This window comes from Neoarius graeffei, chromosome 10, assembly GCF_027579695.1.
Source record: "Neoarius graeffei isolate fNeoGra1 chromosome 10, fNeoGra1.pri, whole genome shotgun sequence".
Classification (NCBI taxonomy): domain Eukaryota; kingdom Metazoa; phylum Chordata; class Actinopteri; order Siluriformes; family Ariidae; genus Neoarius; species Neoarius graeffei.
Genome location: NC_083578.1, coordinates 28154935 through 28176560, shown reverse-complemented (window position 1 = coordinate 28176560; position 21626 = coordinate 28154935). Strand labels below are relative to the sequence as shown.

General features: G+C 40.9%; 1 protein-coding gene across 1 annotated transcript in view; it reads right to left on the bottom strand.

The window, feature by feature from the left end:
* cacna2d3a (calcium channel, voltage-dependent, alpha 2/delta subunit 3a) overlaps positions 1–21626 on the bottom strand; it is a 1043750-nt gene that overhangs the window by 355436 nt on the left and 666688 nt on the right. The gene's annotated exons all lie outside the window — the stretch shown is intronic.

Sequence of the window (21626 nt, the reverse complement as noted above, 5' to 3'; positions counted from 1 at the left end):
GAGCGCTGGAGAGCAGAGAGTCTCTGGGAGGCCTGTTCTTTCTTATTAGGAAGGGGCTTGCAAGGTGAATGAAAAGGCAGCGGTGCCACCCAGTGATTTTCGTCATCCACGTTATACAAAACATCATGTTATTTCGTCATCCATCCTTCATTTTCCATTAGTCTGAGAAAGTTGTTGTCATCTTCATGTTAACATGTTGTTGACATGGCTGGTTTGTCATCTTCAGGTGTTTTCTGAAACACACTTTCCCCCAGACGATCTACAGTGGTGCTTGAAAGTTTGTGAACCCTTTAGAATTTTCTATATGTCTGCATAAATAGGATCTAAAACATCATCAGATTTTCACACAAGTCCAAAAAGTAGATTAAGAGAACCCATTTAAGCAAATGAGAAAATTATTATACTTGGTCATTTATTTATTGAGGAAAATGATCCAATATTACATATCTGTGAGTGGCAAAAGTATGTGAACCTTTGCTTTCAGTATCTGGTGTGATCCCCTTGTGCAGTAATAACTGCAACTAAATGTTTCCAGTAACTGTTGATCAATCCTACACACCAGCTTGGAGAAATTTCAGCCCATTCCTCTGTACAGAATAACTTCAACTCTGGGATGTTGATGGGTTTCCCCACATGAACTGCTCGCTTCAGGTCCTTCCACAACATTTCGATTGGATTAAGGTCAGGACTTTGACTTGGTCATTCCAAAACATTAACTTTATTCTTCTTGAACCATTCTTTGGTAGAACGACTTGTGTGCTTAGGGTCATTGTCTTGCTGCATGACCCACCTTCTCTTGAGATTCAGTTCATGGACACATGTCCTGACATTTTCCTTTAGAATTTGCTGGTATAACTCAGAATTCATTGTTCCATCAATGACGGCAAGCCATCCTGGCCCAGATGCAGCAAAACAGGCCCAAACCATGATACTACCACCACCATGTTTCACAGATGGGATAAGGTTCTTATGCTGGAATGCAGTGTTATCCTTTCTCCAAACATAACGCTTCTCATTTAAACCAAAAAGTACTACTTTGCTCTCATCCATCCACAAAACATTTTTCCAATAGCCTTCTGGCTTGTCCAGGTGTTCTTTAGCAAACTGCAGATGAGCAGCAATGTTCTTTTTGGAGAGCAGTGGCTTTCTCCTTGCAACCCTGCCATGCACACCATTGTTGTTCAGTGTTCTCCTGATGGTGGACTCATGAACATTAACATTACCCAATGTGAGAGAGGCCTTCAGTTGCTTAGAAGTTACCCTGGGGTCCTTTGTGACCTCGCCAACTATAACACGCCTTGCTCTTGGAGTGATCTTTGTTGGTTGACCACTGCTAGGGAGGGTAACAATGGTCTTGAGTTTCCTCCATTTGCACACAATCTGACTATGGGGGCCCTATCTGACTGTGGATTGGTGGAGTCCAAACTCTTTAGAGATGGTTTTGTAACCTTTTCCAGCCTGATGAACATCAACAACACTTTTTCTGAGGTCCTCAGAAATCTCCTTTGTTTGTGCCATGATACACTTCCACAAACGTGCTGTGAAGATCAGACTTTGATAGAGCCCTGTTCTTTAAATAAAACAGGGTGCCCACTTACACCTGATTGTCATCCCATTGATTGAAAACATCTGACTCAAATTTCACCTTCAAATTAACTGCTAATCCTAGAGGTTCACATATTTTTGCCACTCACAGATATGTAATATTGGATCATTTTCCTCAATAAATAAATGACCAAGTATAATATTTTTGTCTCATTTGTTTAACTGGGTTCTCTTTATCAAATTTTAGGACTTGTGTGAAAATCTGATGATGTTTTAGGTTAAATTTACGCAGAAATATAGAAAATTCTAAAGGGTTCACAAACTTTCAAGCACCACTGTAGACATGTCTCATGAAAGATCTCCTGGCCATGAGATGGTGTTTGAAGACTACGCTGGACCAGACCCTTTACTCTCCCCTTGATGTGGATATTGTTGGGACATGGCTTAAGGAAGGAGAAGCGTCCATTTTGAAGGATATGTGTCTTGTAGGCATTGACTTCCTCTGTCTTGTGAGCACCACCCAAGCATAACTCTCCAACTATGACCTAGCCAAGGTCAAGGTGCTGGGCGTATGGTGAGTTGTGAGGCATGTTATGCTGCTCACATACCTCATGCAAGCTCAAAATGTCTTTGCCTAACAAGAGGAGAATAGGAGCACTGATGTTGAGAGGAAGGATCTTATCGGCCACAGGTCTGAGGTGAGGAAAATATTGGGTGACCTCCGGAGTTGGGATCTCTTATCTGTCGTCAGGTAGGTTGTTACATTCTAACAAAGTGGGAAGTTTCACCTTGGTTTTCCCTTTGAGTGACTCCACCATAATGTTACTCACTTTCCTCCCTGCAGTCTCTACTGTGCCGGAGCATGTTTTAAGAGGGATGCACTGCTGTTAATGTCTAATAGATCAAAGAATTGTGATTTTACTAAAGACCGGTTGCATTGGTCATCTAGTACTGCATACACCTTGTGAAACTTACTTGGATGGTCAGCGTGGTAAACCTTAACCAAGCAGATTTTTGAGCAGGATCTGGGCTTGGGAGTACCACCACAAATTTCTGTACACTTGGAAGTAACTATAGGGGGTGTTGGTTCTTCATACTCCCGGCTTTGCTTGTCCTCAGGTGTGTACTCAGCCTGCTCACCAAGCGACCAAGGAGCCAGACCAGGATGCATCGCTGAGGTATGTTTGTTGCTTTCACACTCCTTGCATTTAAGCATTGCTTTGAAATCTTTAGCCATATGCTTGGTGCTGGCACAACATCGGAAACAGATTGAATTCTCCTTTAAGTATGTTTTCCTTTCATCAAGATGCTTTCCTCGAAACCCATGGCATTTTGACAGCGGGTGAGGTTTATTATGTATAGGACATTGCTTGTCTGGTTTGTTCTTCTTAGCAGCTGCATTAGCATGTGGGGCAGTAGTTGCAGCAGTGACTGCAGTTTTTCTAACTGTCACAGTTGTTTTGGGGAGGTGTTTTGGTGCCTTTTCAACCTTCACATGGCTTGGGGTAGAGGAGAGGCTAAATGCAAAACTGGGGTCGCTGTGGGTCTTGGCCTGGGAACATGCGAAGTTGACAAAAAAAGCTGAATGGTGGGAAGGGGACATGATAATCCTCTTTATATTTGGATCCCTGCATGATCCAGTGTTCCCATAGGCAGAAAAGAAGCTTTTCGACTATTGAATTAGCACCCCTCGATGTGTCTAGATATGCGAGTCCAGGCAAGAATCCCTCAGATTTAGCAGCATCTAGCTCTCTTAGCAAGTCACCTAATTCCCTGAGCTTGTGTGCGTCTTTGTTAGATATAACTGGGAAAGTCTCTAGTCTTCTCAGTAGGGCACTTTCGATCACCTCTGGGCTTCCATATCATAAACACACCTACTCTAGGATTATTAACATGCACTGACCTCATCCGCTTGGCTTGAACTGATGACTCAGGGCCAAGCCATTTGACAAGAAGGTTGAGTTCTTCCTGGTCAGATAGATTTAGCTCCTTTGTGGCTGCTAGGAAAGATGATTTCCATGCCCAGTAGTTTTCTGGACATTCATCAAAGGCAAGGAGCCCAGAGCTCACCATCTCTTTTCTCACAAGATACTGGGCTAGGTCAGGGGTCTGAGGAATTGAAGGTGAACATGTCTTATACTGGACCTGGCCAGGGGTTTGAAGAGTAGCAGCTAGGTATTCCTTTGGGGTGTAAGGAGCCACAGGTGAATATTCCTGCTTTGGGAAAAATACCTTAGGGGTAGGGGAAGGTGCGTAGCGTTCACCTGCAATGAGTTTGTAGTTATCTTCCTCTTCAAGTGACTTGTACACTGAGTTTTGTGCATTGTTGATAGGGGGTGGGAGTTTTATGTTTTTATCATGTAGGATTGGTTGCAGTGGCGTAGCATCTTGAAGCTCCTGTCGAGCATTTTGTTCAAATGGCTGAGTTTCTATATAGTCTCTGGTGTTTTTTATTGGATCTTCAAGAGTTAAATCCTGTAACTCAACAAGAGGGTCTCTTTCCATCTGTTCGGCTGCTGCTGTCTCTTCATATATTGCTGCCTCTTTTGATGCTGCTGTAGCTTCCTTCTCTTGCTTCAACACGTGAAGACTTGCCTCTATCAAAGCCTTTTCTTTCATCATGCCTGCCTCCTTTTCTGCATAGGACACCTTTATTTTTGCTGCTTTGGCCATGGCGCTAGCCCCTGTCGCAGCGGGGCTGACAGATGTCCAGGTTGAGGTTCTGGAGGACTTGTGAGAAGTTAAGACTCAGGACCTCATCTGCAGCTGAGACTGTCATACTTTATCATCGTTGTTGCTCATCTTTGCAATGTTTCTTGACGGAATCAGAAGGCTTAGGCTTCTGCGTGCTGTTCAGAGTTATTCTGTTGTCTTTTCCTGCTGTATGGATATCATTTTACTATTCTGTCCTGGCAGATAAATCACTTATATTGTTAGACAGATAGCGAACATAAAGACTCAGTAGGCTTGACTCCAGGTTGAGTGTGTTTTACTGAAATCTTGTTGAAAGTTTGTAAAACTGCAATACAAAATGAAAATACACAATATGTTATAATCAAATAAAATATGTGCAACATCGACATCACTTGTATTTTTTTCTTTCTCTTCTTTCAGGTTTTTAACTGTGGTAAGTATATTTCTTTTTTTTTTTTTTACAGGTTTGCAGATCAGGTAAGTATCCTAACAATAGGTAACCATAATAACCAAGATAAACAAACAACATATTTTACAGTAGGATTCACTCACAGATAAGTAAATGAAGTATGAAATGCAGCAAATGACAATAAAACCATGTAATAATTCACCAATCAACATAAATGAGGCTTAACAATGTAATAAATCAGCCCATGTAGCCTAGCTAAACCTATGCTAACAGTTAGCCTCCCGATTAGCATAGTTAACCCGATTTTCCAACTGAAAATAACTTCTTTTAACACTATTCTGATGCACACAACATTATAACCAACTTAAATAAGCTAGGAGCAACCATACTCACTGATGGATCTACTCCAAGGATTGGACAAACAACTCTGTGGTGGAGCACTTAGTCTGCATGTGCACTGGTCGATTGTATCCTTAAAGATGCAATACCACAAATCACCACCAGAGGTCAGTAATGTTATTCAAACACTGACAGGAGTCAGAACACACGTACTGGCATGTTTTGGGAGTTTGGAGAAAACTGGAGAAGCCAAAGGAAATCCACAAATACACAGGGAGGTATATGAAACTCAGGATTGAACCAGTGTAGGATCAAAACCTAGACAAGTCCCAATATCAATATTTCCAATATCATTTCAGCCTGCAAATTCGGGTGTCCCTCAGACATACCAGGAAAAACACAACCTCCTTTGTTTCAAACACCAAGCAGATTCCTGCTGTCTCATTATCTATTGAGGTATTTCACCTGACATCACAGGGTCACGTGATGCCCCGGTGTCCGCCATTTTGAACGTCAAGCTACATACTAACGCTGCAGACAGAGAGGGAGAACCAGCTTGGAAAAAAATGTGTTACAGACACCTAGAATAGATTAATTTGTCAGTAAGCACTCTATAAATAACCATGGTGTTTGCTTGTTGTGCTGTGGGCTGCCACAACAGACAGGAACAGCGTGCAGGACGCTCCTTTTACCGGTTTCTAGTGATGGGAATTTCGGCTCTTTTTCGGGAGCTGGCTCTTTTGGCTCTTCTTACTATAAGGAGCCGGCTCTTTCGGCTCCCAAACTCGGCTCCCACCGAAGAGCCGGCTCCCGTCGTTCACTTCAAAGAGCCAGCTCTTTGAACCAGATCGTTCGCGACCGACACATCACTACCGGTTTACTACTGACCCAAACAAGAGGGATTACAGCTGTGAAGAGACAGGATTGGGAGCCAACAGAATACTCCAGACTTTGCAGTGATCATTTCATTTCAGGTTAGTTTATCAGTTAACGCAATTTTGATAAAATATATAGCAAAAAGTAAATGGGTCAGTGTTTGTTAACCCATCTGAGCAGTGAAACAAGACAGTGTTAATTTGTCTAGGGTTGCATGTAGCAGACATCAGACATAAAACGCAATAACAGAGGCTAGAAAGAAACGGGACACAGAAATAAACAGGGAAATTAAGTAAAAAGAAAGAAAGAGGAAAAAAAAAGAAAAAAAAAGAGCGCGGATCTCCAAACACATGAGAAGCCTATCTTACGCACATATCACGCGGACTCCACACACGCATCGCTCATAACTCATCAGGGGAAATCGTGTCCGCATTGGCATGTTCAAAAAACAACCTCACGTCAACAATGATACCACACGCAAGAAAAAAAAAAAAACGTTAGGCTACTCAACAACCAACCTGGCAGCAGCAGTCATTGTCATGTAAACACAACACTTCGGATATGCAAATGCTTCCCATTACACACGATTGCTATGTCAATAAACATCATTTTGCCAATATTTTAGAGACCCCCCAACATTTTCCAAATCATGTTTTCAAAGGATCTCATGTCTGTTTCAGGGGATCTCGGATCCCCCAAGTAACAAGAAAGTGTTGTGAACATAGCCTACCTTGTACCGTTTCAAACTGCTGGGGTCATCCTTCATCAAACTGTTGACTTCTGTCGACAACCTTGGCTCCATACCAAGGCTGGGTACAGTGTTTGTGATAAAAGACAGATCCAATTTAACACGAATCACAGCTTACTTTCTTGTTAAAATGTGCAAAGATCTCCACCATCTCATACCGCCTTGCACTGAAGGACTTAAGCGTGCGGTCCAAAATGGCGGCATCACGTGACTTGGTCACGTGGGTGAAATACCTCAATACAAAGGCAATTTACAACCCTGGGAAGATGCTGAAAAACACAAGATGTTTATGTTAAACCCAGTCTGAATGGCACCTTGCCAAGCAGCTGGCCTCTAGGGCACAATGGTTTACATCCCCTAGTGACCTCAAACAGACCCCCAAGGAAACGAGTGCACCATGGAGCTAAGGATAATTTTATGATATTATGAAATGGCCATCCAATCAATTCAGCAAACTTTCTCCAACTAACTCAGCATTTAATGGATTCTGCTGTAATGATCTTTACCTCAATGAACATTTAGCCAAACTGAAACAATGAGGCATTCTGCAAACACACACACACACACAGAAGGTCACCACAAGGTCAAAATGTGCTCAGACAAAGGAAGATGTTCCTTAGTCAGTGAAAAGTGTTTGAGAATAGACTTATTGCCAAGGTGTTTTATTTAGCTGGGTGTTTGTCTGAAGTTTATAACAATCACTATTTTAATCCATGTGAATTTATCCTGCCTAATTCTAATCTAATACATATGTTTATGCCAAATAACTAAGAATTTGTGAGTGGATAAAAATGTGTTTGATGTTATGATGCTCTGGCTCTTCCCAGTTTAAATCTGATATGTAATTTCTATTATGTGTTGATCCATGAGTTTTGTAACCAAGTATAAAACTAGTTTAAAATGTGCACCTTCAGAATACCTGGGATCACATTCACCCGGACCATCTCCCAAGGGGCGAGGTCAAAAGCTATTTTGCATAATTAAAAATTAAATGTCATATTTTGCATGTCTGTCTGCCTGCTATCCTCATAGTTTGAGGGTCAGCAATCCATCAACTAGCTTCCATGAATTCTCTTCAGTAATTATGGCACACCAGAGGGACCCAAACCTTCATCTGCTGGCAGGTAAACATGTACAGCTATGGGCAATTTAGAATAACCAATTGACCTAATCTGTTGGAGGAAACCAATGCAGGCATGAGGAGAACATGAAAACTTCAAACAGAAAGGCCCAAGTCAACTACTGGGCTCAAACCCAGAACCTTCTTGCTCTGAGGCGATAGTGCTAACCTCTGCACCACTGTACTGCCCTATATATTGCATGGCTATCTCACAATAAAACTCACACAAAGCCAAAACTTCAAGGTCTTTGTTGTATTCCATTCATCTCCACTGCTGCAAACACACCACTTCTATTTGCAACACAAAGATTTACTCTTAAAGAAACCTTATCCACAAAACTTCTAAAACCTCAAGAAGGCTTTAACATTCTCTAGCTATCTGAATACTTTTGAATGCTTCCACCACAAGCCCATCTTCAGAACTTCAAGAGCAAATGCACAAATAACAAACTTCAATGCAAGCATTTTGATAACCTAGGTACTTTCTGTTTGTTCTGTAAGTTCTTCTGCATAGGTTGTTCACTCTATTTAAATCTACTGTCACTGTGCTGGTTTGGGTCTCAAGCATCTAACTGGTTAAGACAATAATCCAGTCTTATGGTAATATCAAACTTTAATAATCTCATTAGCAAATCCATCCATCCATTTCATATTTATGGATGTTAGTGTTTCTGTCTTAGTTGTGTCATAATTTTAGGAATAAATGGTGTGTGTGTGTGTGTGTGTGTGTGTGTGTGTGTGTGTGTAAAACAAATAAAAATTTGTGACTGTTTTTTCTCCTGATTTCAGTCCCTGGATTGCTTGCTTTGTGTTACCTAAGGTTTTAACTAAATTAATCTTTCTCCAATGTTACAACGGAACTTTTTTGACTGTGCAGTAAGAGAAGTTTCACTATGGTCTTATTACAGGCACCTATTTATGTCTAATTTTGGTGGGTCAGTTCCCATTTAGGTTACATAATAATTCTGTATTACTATTTATTTTCCTCTTTAATTTCAAGCTAAAAATCCCTACACTGGGGATCCTTATATCAAAGATGTTTAAGATGAATAACAAAGTTATAAACTGAAACATTAAATAGACAAAGACAAAGTTTTGTTAGAGAAGACAGATTAATTTCAGCCTGAGTGGTCAAAATGAACAAGGAAATAGATTTAAAGTGCTAGTCTTACGAAAATTATTTAATAAATTCCTGGATTTTCTGTGTGATATGCTCAAGTAGGTTGTAAAGTTCACTGATAAAAAAATGGTTCAAAAAATAAATTTTTGCATTCGAATTCTGTTCCAAAAATCACTAAAAGCTTGTCTGCCATTAGATCGCAGCGATTTATAGGTCAGTGGTGTTGCATGTCTGACGTCATATGCGCCACTGCCTTCTTTTGTGTCCACACTGACAATAATATACCCTGTCCACACTAGGGATTTTGTACCGATATGAAACTACTTTTGTACCGCAACACCTGTCCACACTAGCAACTATACCGGTACTGTAGTGGTATAATTGTATCGGTACGAAACCCACAAATGTATGGGTTTTGTACCCGTTGGCGGAGCTACAGGGGTGGCTGGGGGGCACTAGCCTCCCCTGGAATCTGATTGGCTACCCCAGGTGCCCCCCCAAATGATTGACATGTTACGGCACCGCACAAGAAAAGCCAGTTGCTTTTCCCGCCCCCGTTTAATTTCTGCCGCCCCTTTACAAAAGGAAGTGTGATATTGCCTATAAAACTGTGAGGATATAACCTGGCTGTCAGTGTTACTGCAGCTCTTGAAGTGTTTCCGCGGAGTGGTGGATCGGACTCGAGCCTGGCATGAACCGCTCCGACGTGCTATAATGACACCAATCTATCACCAGCCAATCAGGAGACTTAATCAAATGCATCCCCGCCCACTAATCTATCACCAGCCAATCAGGAGACTTAATCAAACGCATCCCCCGCCCACTCGTGTCCGCGTCTGAGACGTTGAATTTCCACAGAAGGAGAGAAGAAGTTGACTGAGGTAAGACTGTGTGATAAATTAACGAATGACTAAGAGAGGAATTTCAACACATAGGGCTTAAGTTTGTTACCGTTAAATAAGCATTGCTTGTACAGTACCGTTATGTTGTTACAACGCTGACCCACTTTTAACATGCTGAGTACCGACTGTAGCCGGTGACAAATGCTAATTAGCTTGCTGTCAAGTTTTTCCTTTGTTGAGCTTTAAGCGTAATGTCATGGATGTTACTACTGCTTGTTCCTGCCGTAATATGATGAGTGATATGTGCTGTTGTCTGTTCATAGCCACTTTTTTAATCTATGCGGTTAGCACTGTTTGGTTACTAGTATTGTATGCTTCTTTTTGCTGTTTAACCGAAGTGTAACTGCTGCCATCTTGACAAGATCACCATCGCAAGAGATTTTCTCATTGTTAAAAACAGAAAAATGCAGGCATATTGTCCAAGGAGCATGCAAAGTGCAAAGACCTTAAATTGCTCTGTGTAAATTAGAAAATGGCGCAACTTCCTCTGTAGCCATCAACGGACAAGCACAGACTTGTCTTGAGTTTTGAGCCAATCACAACAGGGCGGCACTGTGGCCTGAGGTAAAACATGATAGTTCAAGTTACAAAAATGAGTACACCCAATGACTGTCTCATATACTCTTCATATACAGTATGTTCTACTTAGTTAAATCTTGGTGGTCTTCATATGTCATGTCAAATTGGCAATTTATTTATTTATTTTTTTGTGTGGAAAGTTGATGGTTTGATGGCTGTGTGAGCAACTGACTATATGTACCTGTGTGTGTGAGTAACTGTGTGACTGTGTAACTGACTCAGTGTGTCAGTAACTGAGTAACTGTGTGACTTGAGTTACTATGTGCATTTTAGTTCCAGTCAATGGTGTCAGGGTGTTGGTAAATGCACCGTATTCATTTTGTACATTAATAAACTACAAATTACACTCAAAATGACATCTTCTGTGTGCTTAATACGTAGCTACTTAAACATGATTGTAAATTGAAATTATTGTTTATAAGTTAATTTATTTAAGAAGGATCAATGTGTATTAACATGTAAATGCACTAGAAATAATCACTGACTAGTTTTCTTTCATCTGTAGTCCCTGGAATTTTAATGTTGAAAGAAAGAAAGGCGTGTATGTATATATAACAAAAAGACAAAAATAATTAGAAGTCATGACATGGCCAAGAACACAAGACAAGAACAGGTGCAACACCATGTAAGAATAAATAATAATAATAACAACAATAATGCATAATTTAAACACATAAGATAAAAAACAGATATACAGCACACAATCGCTAACATTAATCGTGAGTGCTCGTGCATATTTGTGTGTGTAGTAGTAGGAACCATTGACCCCCCTGAAATAGTCCTGGCCACCCCCTTGCCCCCCCAAGGAAAAAAGTCTAGTTCCGCCACTGTTCGTACCGGTACAGTATCGGTAGTAGCGCTTCACTGTAGTGTGGACAGATGAAACGGTTCTGTATCGATACAAATATAATGCACAAAGTCACACACCTCAATCGATGTCTTCGCTGAATAAAATAGTGAAGAACGGAGACTCGTTTGTTTCTTTCTCAACTGCCTCGCGCATTTTATATGATTCGACTGAATAAATGACCACCAGAAATACAGACTGTACATTGACAACAAAAAGCACACACACGTTGTTTCATCCGCCATATTCTCGGAAGGAAGTTACTTGGTAACCACGGAAACATTTCGCGCACGAGCATTTCAACTACCGAGAAAGAAAAACGCAAACATTTCTCGCTAGTGTGGACAGATGCACTAAACTGTACTTGTATACTTTGTATCAATACAGTTATACCACTTTCCTACCGGTATAAGTGTGAACACAGCAATATTCTCTGCAATGGCGTGCATTCTTGACACTAATTCTTTTGAAAAAGATGACAAAAGCTACAAGGGGATGGTACAACCCCGATTCCAAAAAAGTTGGGACAAAGTACAAATTGTAAATAAAAACGGAATGCAATGATGTGGAAGTTTCAAAATTCCATATTTTATTCAGAATAGAACATAGATGACATATCAAATGTTTAAACTGAGAAAATGTATCATTTAAAGAGGAAAATTAGGTGATTTTAAATTTCATGACAACAACACATCTCAAAAAAGTTGGGACAAGGCCATGTTTCCCACTGTGAGACATCCCCTTTTCTCTTTACAACAGTCTGTAAACGTCTGGGGACTGAGGAGACAAGTTGCTCAAGTTTAGGGATAGGAATGTTAACCCATTCTTGTCTAATGTAGGATTCTAGTTGCTCAACTGTCTTAGGTCTTTTTTGTCGTATCTCCCGTTTTATGATGCGCCAAATGTTTTCTATGGGTGAAAGATCTGGACTGCAGGCTGGCCAGTTCAGTACCCGGACCCTTCTTCTACGCAGCCATGATGCTGTAATTGATGCAGTATGTGGTTTGGCATTGTCATGTTGGAAAATGCAAGGTCTTCCCTGAAAGAGACGTCGTCTGGATGGGAGCATATGCTGCTCTAGAACCTGGATATACCTTTCAGCATCGATGGTGTCTTTCCAGATGTGTAAGCTGCCCATGCCACATGCACTAATGCAACCCCATACCATCAGAGATGCAGGGTTCTGAACTGAGCGCTGATAACAACTTGGGTCGTCCTTCTCCTCTTTAGTCCGAATGACACGGCGTCCCTGATTTCCATAAAGAACTTCAAATTTTGATTCGTCTGACCACAGAACAGTTTTCCAATTTGCCACAGTCCATTTTAAATGAGTCTTGGCCCAGAGAAGACGTCTGCGCTTCTGGATCATGTTTAGATACGGCTTCTTCTTTGAACTATAGAGTTTTAGCTGGCAACGGCGGATGGCACAGTGAATTGTGTTCACAGATAATGTTCTCTGGAAATATTCCTGAGCCCATTTTGTGATTTCCAATACAGAAGCATGCCTGTATGTGATGCAGTGCCGTCTAAGGGCCCGAAGATCACGGGCACCCAGTATGGTTTTCCGGCCTTGACCCTTACGCACAAAGATTCTTCCAGATTCTCTAAATCTTTTGATGATATTATGCACTGTAGATGATGATGTGTTCAAACTCTTTGCAATTTTACACTGTCGAACTCCTTTCTGATATTGCTCCACTATTTGTCGGCACAGAATTAGGGGGATTGGTGATCCTCTTCCCATCTTTACTTCTGAGAGCCGCTGCCACTCCAAGATGCTCTTTTTATACCCAGTCATGTTAATGACCTCTTGCCAATTGACCTAATGAGTTGCAATTTGGTCCTCCAGCTGTTCCTTTTTTGTACCTTTAACTTTTCCAGCCTCTTATTGCCCCTGTCCCAACTTTTTTGAGATGTGTTGCTGTCATGAAATTTCAAATGAGCCAATATTTGGCATGAAATTTCAAAATGTCTCACTTTCTACATTTGATATGTTGTCTATGTTCTATTGTGAATACAACATCAGTTTTTGAGATTTGTAAATTATTGCATTCCGTTTTTATTTACAATTTGTACTTTGTCCCAACTTTTTTGGAATTGGGGTTGTACACAAGTGTCATAATAATAATTATATTATCATTTTAATAATTTTATTTTAGGTGCCTATAGTAGGGAATATTGAGTGCTGTTTTATGCCCCGGTTCCACAACACCGATAGCTATAACTATACCTATAATTATGACTATACCTACAGCTGAATTTAGTTCCAGTCTGGAGCAGTCACATCACAACTATAATCCTGACTATTGGCTGTTGTTTTTTGTGAGAAAATGTAACATTTATATACTGTTTGTGTGCACACCCAGTGCACTCAGCAGCACACAATAGCTGAGTGACAACAAAGAAGAGCTGCTTTTGATGCTCATTTTGCACACAAGTCAAAGCTGAAAGAAGAAAAGGAGAATCTGGGTGCATGAAATCCTGCAGCACATAGATGACTGCTAATCTCAGACTCCTGGCACTCCCGCATGTAACAGACCCGATCGGACAGTCAGTGGCATAACAGACACAGCTATGCTCTGTACATACATAAGAGACATTCCTGTGTGTTTTGCTTTGAGAGTGCTAATAAATGAACCTTTAATACAAACAGGGAGCCTAAACTATGGCTACATCCACACGACAACGGCAATGAGATTTTATTAAAAAAAATATCGCGTCCACATGGGCAACGGATCAGTAAAATATCAGGTACATATGGCAACACAACGCTTGCTGAAAACAATGCAATACACATGCCACACCTCTAGGGGTGCTGTAAGACGGTCCCATCGGAGACACCAGAACAATAGAAGAAGTAGACGCATGCGCATAAACCCCTTCTTCTACCCGGTGTGAAGCACTGTCAGGAACAAACACACAACAAGAAGATGGCTGCGACTACGCGAGGAAATCGTGCCTTCTGTGTGTACAAATTAGTTTTATTAGTGTGCATAGTTTTATATAACTTAATTTTCTTATTTTGTGTGAACATTTTGAAAAGCATTTTTATATAATTTATATAACTTTTTATATTGTGTGTGAACATTTTGAAAAGCAGTCTTATCCAATAAAAAAAAGAAATTCAAGAAATGGTTCAGTTACTTGTTTATTTAAAAGAAAATCTGTATACAAAAGTGAATGCAATGCAGTGGTTCATATAAAACAGCGAGAGTGCTGCTTGTTCTAGTCATGTGGTTGTGACGTCATCGTAAACAAATCCGTTCTACTCATCCAGACGACTTCGCAACGGCGCCGTTGCCAGATTTTTCCACTCTGGAACCCGTTCTCAAAAAATATCGTTGTGGGGCAACCAAAACGCCGGTGCCGTGTGGACGCCAGGCCGAAACGATAAACAATTTTATCAGATTCACGTGAATCTGTTGCCGTGTGGACAGGGCCTATGACTGACAAATTTTATCCTGTTTAGAGTGGGCATTCCCATCGCGAAAGAGAAACCAATCGAAACCGAAAGAGTGAAAGTGATTATCATGGCATTACCATGTGAATATTCTTTTGTGAATGCGTAAGTGGGCACTCAGAGCCCTGATTCAAGTGTTAGTAAGGTGACAAGTTTTATGTTTCATCTAATTTAGGTAATTTAAAAATCTATAATATTATTTGGCAGTGGGCACAAAGAAAAGTGTATCAGACATGAGACCTCGTGCTGCAAAATCTTTTTTACATGATTCACAGATATAGTCCATGGGCCAGACAAGATGTCGGTACCACTCAAGGTGGCAAAGGTTGCTTATACTTTTTGAAAAGATACATGTCTGTAGTTAACATTTTTGTATGATAACCCTTCTGGAGTCACAGCTAAATTAGTGTTATCAGCTGTTAAAGTTACACTTCCCCATTGAAAAAACACGTTTTTGACACAGGTGCATATCTTGCTATTGGCCTTTGTTAAATACATATTTAAATATTTTATTTTATTATGTTTGGTATCATTTTAAAGGGGACAATCTGAGCTTTCATTCAAGTCCTTTTGTGAACACTTTGGACAAGTACAGTCAACCCTGGAGCTCTTCAAACTTTTAATCACACACATATTCCTGCCATTTCCGCCTAAATTATCTTTTTCTTTTAATCCTGTGGCATCAGGGAGCATCAGAGATACAAAATTCAAACACTGCAATACTGGCATGACTCTAAGGATTCAGAAAATGTATGATTTACCCATATTATCTCATTCTGAGGGGGTGATTTTCAGCCTTATATCAGGCATGGCATTTTTCGAAGAAAACTAGTTTTGCCAACCTCTGAGGTTTCCCATGCTATTGGCCTCTGACTTTAATTTATACTCAACCATCTTCTGGGCTTTGTGATTTTTTTAGTTTATTTTACTATTGCTGATCTGGTCAGTACTGTCTGACCACTTCTATTTGATCTGTTGCCTGAGCTTCAGACAATGACAAATGTATGCTTGTTTGTGTGAGGCCAAAACTGGTGCTTGAACATAATTTCTTGTCCATGAGGGGTTGAGACCAGACCAGGGTCAAACCTGAAACTTAAAAAGCCTCAGGGCAGGGCCACAACCACTGACCCTGGTGCTTCACATGAAAATGAATGGTTTCTTTGGTTACAGAATTGTTGGTTAGTGTTCTGCTCGTGCTCACAGAATGTTGCACCAGATCTGCAGGGTTTAAATTTTGACAGTTAGTTGACAGTTAGGCACATGAGAGTCAACACATCAACCTAGGCTCCTGTGTAAATTAGGTAAGCTTTATTTCTGTAAAGTAGCCTAAATATCAGTTATTATGGCCACCAGTGAGGAAGCAAATGACAGTCCAGAGCCAAAGTGACAAAAATGGAATGCATTATTTACTGCTCTGATGATAAAAATAAGTTGGTTTCACTTCAAGGAGTTGACTCCTGGAAAACTCTGCTCAGGGCATCTCAGATACAGAATCACACACCAATTTTAGAAATGGTGGAAGACCTTCCTGAGGGACAGATTTCAACACTTTATTACCACAGGAAGTGTCGCAGTACCTTCACTATGAAGAAACTTCTTGATGGCATTCTTGAAAAAGAGAAACAAAGTGCTAGTGGCTCTAGTGAAAAGAAAGAATCTAAAAGAGAACTTAGACAGGTCTCAGGAACATCTAGGACTTACGACGAGGAGTGCATATTTTGTCAGAAAACTGACAAATATGTAACAGGACAAAATAAAAGGGATAAAAGTGGTACAGTGTAGAGAACTTTGAGCTGATGAAAATATACGAAGGGTAGCCACAAAAAAAATGGACAGTAGAATCCTGGCTATTGTAAGTAGAGACCTTGTAGCAGCAGAGGGACACTACCACAGATCTTGCTACAGATTGTACACAAAAGAAGACATCCCTAAAAATGTGTTAGTCTGTGATGAATGTGATGTTGAAGCCCAGTATGAAGCTGCTGTAAAATCATCATTTGATGAGCTATTTCAGCTCATCAGGATGGAGCCAAACCTAAAGTGATGTCTATGACTGATCTAACTTCTAGACTGGCTGCTTCAATGAAATCCAAAGGAATGATCCACGTCCAAAATACAACCAAAAAGCACATACGGCGAAAGCTTGAGCATGAGTTTGGTGGAGCACTACACATCTTCCCTGACGATAATGGAAAACTCCTGCTCTATCCAGATAACCTGTCCATGAAGGAACTTGTCAAAGAAAACCACAACCTGAAAATTAAAGGCAAAGATGCTGTAGCCAGAGTAGCCATCAATTTGAGAGCAGATATCAAGGAACAGGATGTTCCTCAATCCTGGCCACCTGATGTTAAATCAGAGGAAGAATGTCCTACCATTCCAGTCACTTAGTGTTTTCCTTTGTTATCTACTCACAGGCTCTCATGATGTTCATCATGCAACTCAGACAGTCCAGCAGCTTGTGCAATCATTTGGTCAAGATATAGTATATGCAGTGACATGTGGAAGTATAAAACCTTCCAAGCATATCATTCTCCCATTTAGTTTCAAGTCATTAACAGGAAATGCAGAGCTGATAAATATCTTAAACCGACTAGGTCACTGTGTGTCTTATTCACAGATGGAGGAGATTGGCACAGCCCTGTGTCTTCAAAAACTCATTTCAGCTGAAAGTGACATAGCTTTGTCCACTAACATCTATCCTGGCTTATTCACTACTTTAGCTTGGGACAACATTGATCGCCTGGAAGAAACAGTCAGTGGTAAGGGAACATCTCAGAGTGAATGGGGTAGCTGTGAAACCAAAGAAATCTGACAAAGATGCTGTCCAACCCAAGCCAGATGTTGCCAAAACAAAGCAATGGAGCATCAGTGCACCCGCACCAATGTTGCCTTCTTACAATGCTGGACAACGAGTGGGACCACCACAAAGCAAATGTGCGGACATCAATACTGCAGCCAATACTCAGGTTGCTAGAAAAAAGAACATTATTTGGGTTCTTGCACGCTTGCCACAACAAGGACAGGCAATCAGCAGCTGGACAGGCTTCAATATCCTCAGGCCCTGTCCACACGGCAACGGATTCAGGTGACTCCGATACAATTGCTTATCGTTTAGGCCTGGCGTCCACACGGCACCGGCGTTTTGGGTGCCCAAAACGCAATCTTTTTGAGAACGGGTTCCAGAGTGGAAAGATCTGGCAACGTTGCCATTGTGAAGTCGTCTGGATGAGTAGAACGGATTTGTTTACGATGACGTCACAACCACATGACTGTGAGTGCTTCACGCCGGGTAGAAGTGTAACGAATATCACCAGGAAAAAGCCTTACAGAGCACTAGTGAGAGTGAAACACGAGCTTGGATATTATTATTATTATTATGTTCAGTGTTAGTTCACAGTAGTAATGCAAGAAGCAGAATAGTGACAGTAATAGTGAAGCAAAAACATGCAATTGTACAAACACTGCAGCTCTACAGCAAAATATTCATTTATGAAATGGTCTGATTCTTAACACCAGTAGTGCCAATGATCTTCTCATTGCGATGCGAGTTGTCAACAAATCCTATAACTTGGTTCATGAAACGCGCTTACAAAATATTTTCACTGTGAATATTTATTGTGTAATGGTGCAAAGTGAGAGAAAGAGAGAGAGAGAGAGAGAGAGAGAGAGAGAGAATAGCCCTTAGGGCAGAGTCAATCCCACCAGCAAAACTAGGGGGAAAAAAGAGCGATCTCACCTCTTCAGATGATGGTTTAAGTCCTAGAATACATTCCTCAAAAAAGCAAATTAATCCATCAACGTGTATCATTCAATTTATTCCGGACCATTAAAGACGCCGCCTTCCGCGTACGTCATCCTCGCCGCCATATTGGAAAGGTCAAAGCGGACAATAAAGATTAGCTGCGTTTAACTGTACCAACAGATTTACCGTTCAAACGAGATCACATGGGATTGCCTTTCACAGGTGAGAAACAACAAATTAATCCATCAACGTGTAGTATTCAATTAATTCCGGACCATTAAAGATGCCGCCTTCCGCGTACGTCATCCTCGCCGCCATATTGGAAAGGTCAAAGCGGAGAATAAAGATTGGCTGCGTTTAACTGTACCAACAGGTTTACCATCCAAACGAGATCACATGGGATTACCTTTCACAGGTGAGACTGGAAAAATACTTTTCATTGTATTTGGTCATTATAATGTAATTTTCCGAACAGATTTTCCTGACTTTGTGGCTAATATGAAGTCTCGCGCATAATAGTTTATGCGCATGCGTCCTTACTACTTCTATTCCCATACGAAAAAGAACAGTAAAGAACTTAAGAGTTTACCACTGTCTTAGTAGTAAATCCTTATAAATATAAGGATAAATCCTTATAAGGATTTATAAATATATATATATGCCATGTATGATTTACTCCTGAAAGTGGCCCATTTTGCATTTTCCTCATACAAATTTTTAATGAAAATCTAGTATGTATGAAGTGAACATTGTGCATAGTTTTTACAGATAATGTGTATGATGAATTACACCGTCTTTGTATGCTTCACGTAATGTTTGTAGTTTTAAATTATATTTTACAGTTTAAAATGTATATGCCTTCTATATGTAAATCCACATATGTTTGTGTTGGATTTACATATAAAAGGCATATACATTTTAAACTGTAAAATATAATTTAAAACTACAAACATTACGTGAAGCATACAAAGACGGTGTAATTCATCATACACATTATCTGTAAAAACCATGCACAATGTTCACTTCAGACATACTAGATTTTCATAAAAAATTTGTATGAGGAAAATGCAAAATGGGCCACTTTCAGGAGTAAATCATACATGGCATATATATTTATAAATCCTTATAAGGATTTACTACTAAGACAGTGGTAAACTCTTATAAGTTCTTTACTGTTCTTTTTCGTATGGGTTGTTCTGGTGTCTCCGAAGGGACCGTCTTACAGCGCCCCTAGAGGTGTGGCATGTGTATTGCATCGTTTTCAGCAAGCATTGCGTTGCCATATGGACCTGATATTTTACTGATTGTTGCCCATTTGGACGCGATATATTTTTAAATAACATCTCGTTGCCGTTGTCGTGTGGATGTAGCCTCACTCGTGACAAAATAGTGGTCATCCCCAACAATATAGGCTACCTGCCCACCATCAGTGCTCCAGCAACACAAATGTCTACTGTCAAAGAGGTGCTTAACCAGTCATTAAGGATCATGCAACAGTTAGGCCTGAAAAAGATCGTGTCTTCGACCAAGCTCTTTATGCAAAGGCTGTTGAGATTGCATGGAAACACAGTGAGTTCCAAAACATCATTCCCAGACTTGGTGTATGGAGCACTTGCATGTGACGTCACAGCCGATCCAGATTGTGACAGACGCCATCTTGTCGGTCAAACGCCATATTCCGCCTTCCTTTTCTACTTCTGGTTCTACTTCTGCTTTTACTTCTACCTTTTCTTCTGGAAAACCCTACTATATACAATTCTACTACAACGGCTGCAGCTACAAGCTCTCCCTACCTGTGCATGTTTATGTTTTTGGTGTGTATTTTTGCGTGTTGTTCGTCTGTACCAGACTTCAATATCCACTACAACCGTATGGACTTACTGGACATCGGTTTCCAGCAGAAAATGATGGTTTGTAGCGATTTCCATCGCATGCACAACATTCCGGACGAGATAGCGAGACCAGCGGGGTCTCCGTGGATTGTTATCGGAAGCAAAGCGAAGGAGGCGGCGTCGGGAGCGGAAGCAAAAGCGAGGCTGCAGGCAGAGCCGGCCTGTTGACTAAGCTCAGAAAACAGCCACTCAAATCTCCACTGCTAAGCCTCTACCTCTCCAAAGCCAGATCCATGGTAAACAACACGGACGATTTGGAATTACAGCTGGGATTACCTTATTCTATTCTATAATCGGCTGGTCAGTGCTATACTCAATACTTAAGTGACTTACCCATCCAATGAGGATTCTTGTTTGCAAGATGCCACATCTGAGTCGCTGACAAATCCTGAATTTCTGTAAAGATAACTGTCCAGAGATTTATAGGCACGCAGTGCTTCACCACTGAACAGCGAGGGAAAGTTAATGAGGTAATTATACACGTCCGGGTATTCCGCTGGCAGTTCAAAATCCGGTCGTGAAAACTCCGTCCGGAAAGCCATAAGGGTCACTAATCTGTAGATCGTTTATTTTAGACACATATCTAGTTATCTGTTCATTAGAAAAATGAGCCGTGTAGTCCGTCGGTTGAAATTGATCCATTCTGTACACGAGTACAGCAGTATTCAGCTGTGTTTTTGACTGACAAGATGGCGGTTGTGTACTTTCCGGTCACGTGACTGCAAGATCTCTATTCCACACAATTTGCACAATGCTGGGAATACTAGGAAAACATTTTGAAGACGCTGGACTCCGAGACCTCTGTATTGAATCTGGTGTTGTAGTAGAAGGTTCTGTTGCTGGTATATTGAATGGTCGCAAGTACAACAGGGCAGTGCGACTACATAAGCTTCTGTATGAGGCATTCATGCGGCTAGCATGGAATGGTTTCCTGGCCTGGTTGGAAGATAACCACCCAACCACCAGAGGTTACCTCGAGGAAACACAGAAGTCAATTTTTAGCCTCAGGGAAGGTGTGTCACAGGATGCTTTGAAAGAGGTCCTTGAGAGCAGCCCTTGTACTCGCATCTTGGAGCTTTTTGAAGTATACTGTGAGTTTCTTAGAAATGGAAATGGCAGTCTTTCTGCCTTCTGGATGTCCTACTTGGACATGGTTGAAATCTTGTTGGGGCTCATAAGGGCATATAGAGAGGGAGATTGGATCCTTCACCTGGCAAGCATTCAGGCGATGATTTCTTGGTGCTTCGCATATGACCGAATAAATTATGCACACTACCTTCCCTACTACTATGCCCAAATGTCTCAACTGCCCTCCACACACCCAGATGTGTTCAAAGAGTTCATGGAAGG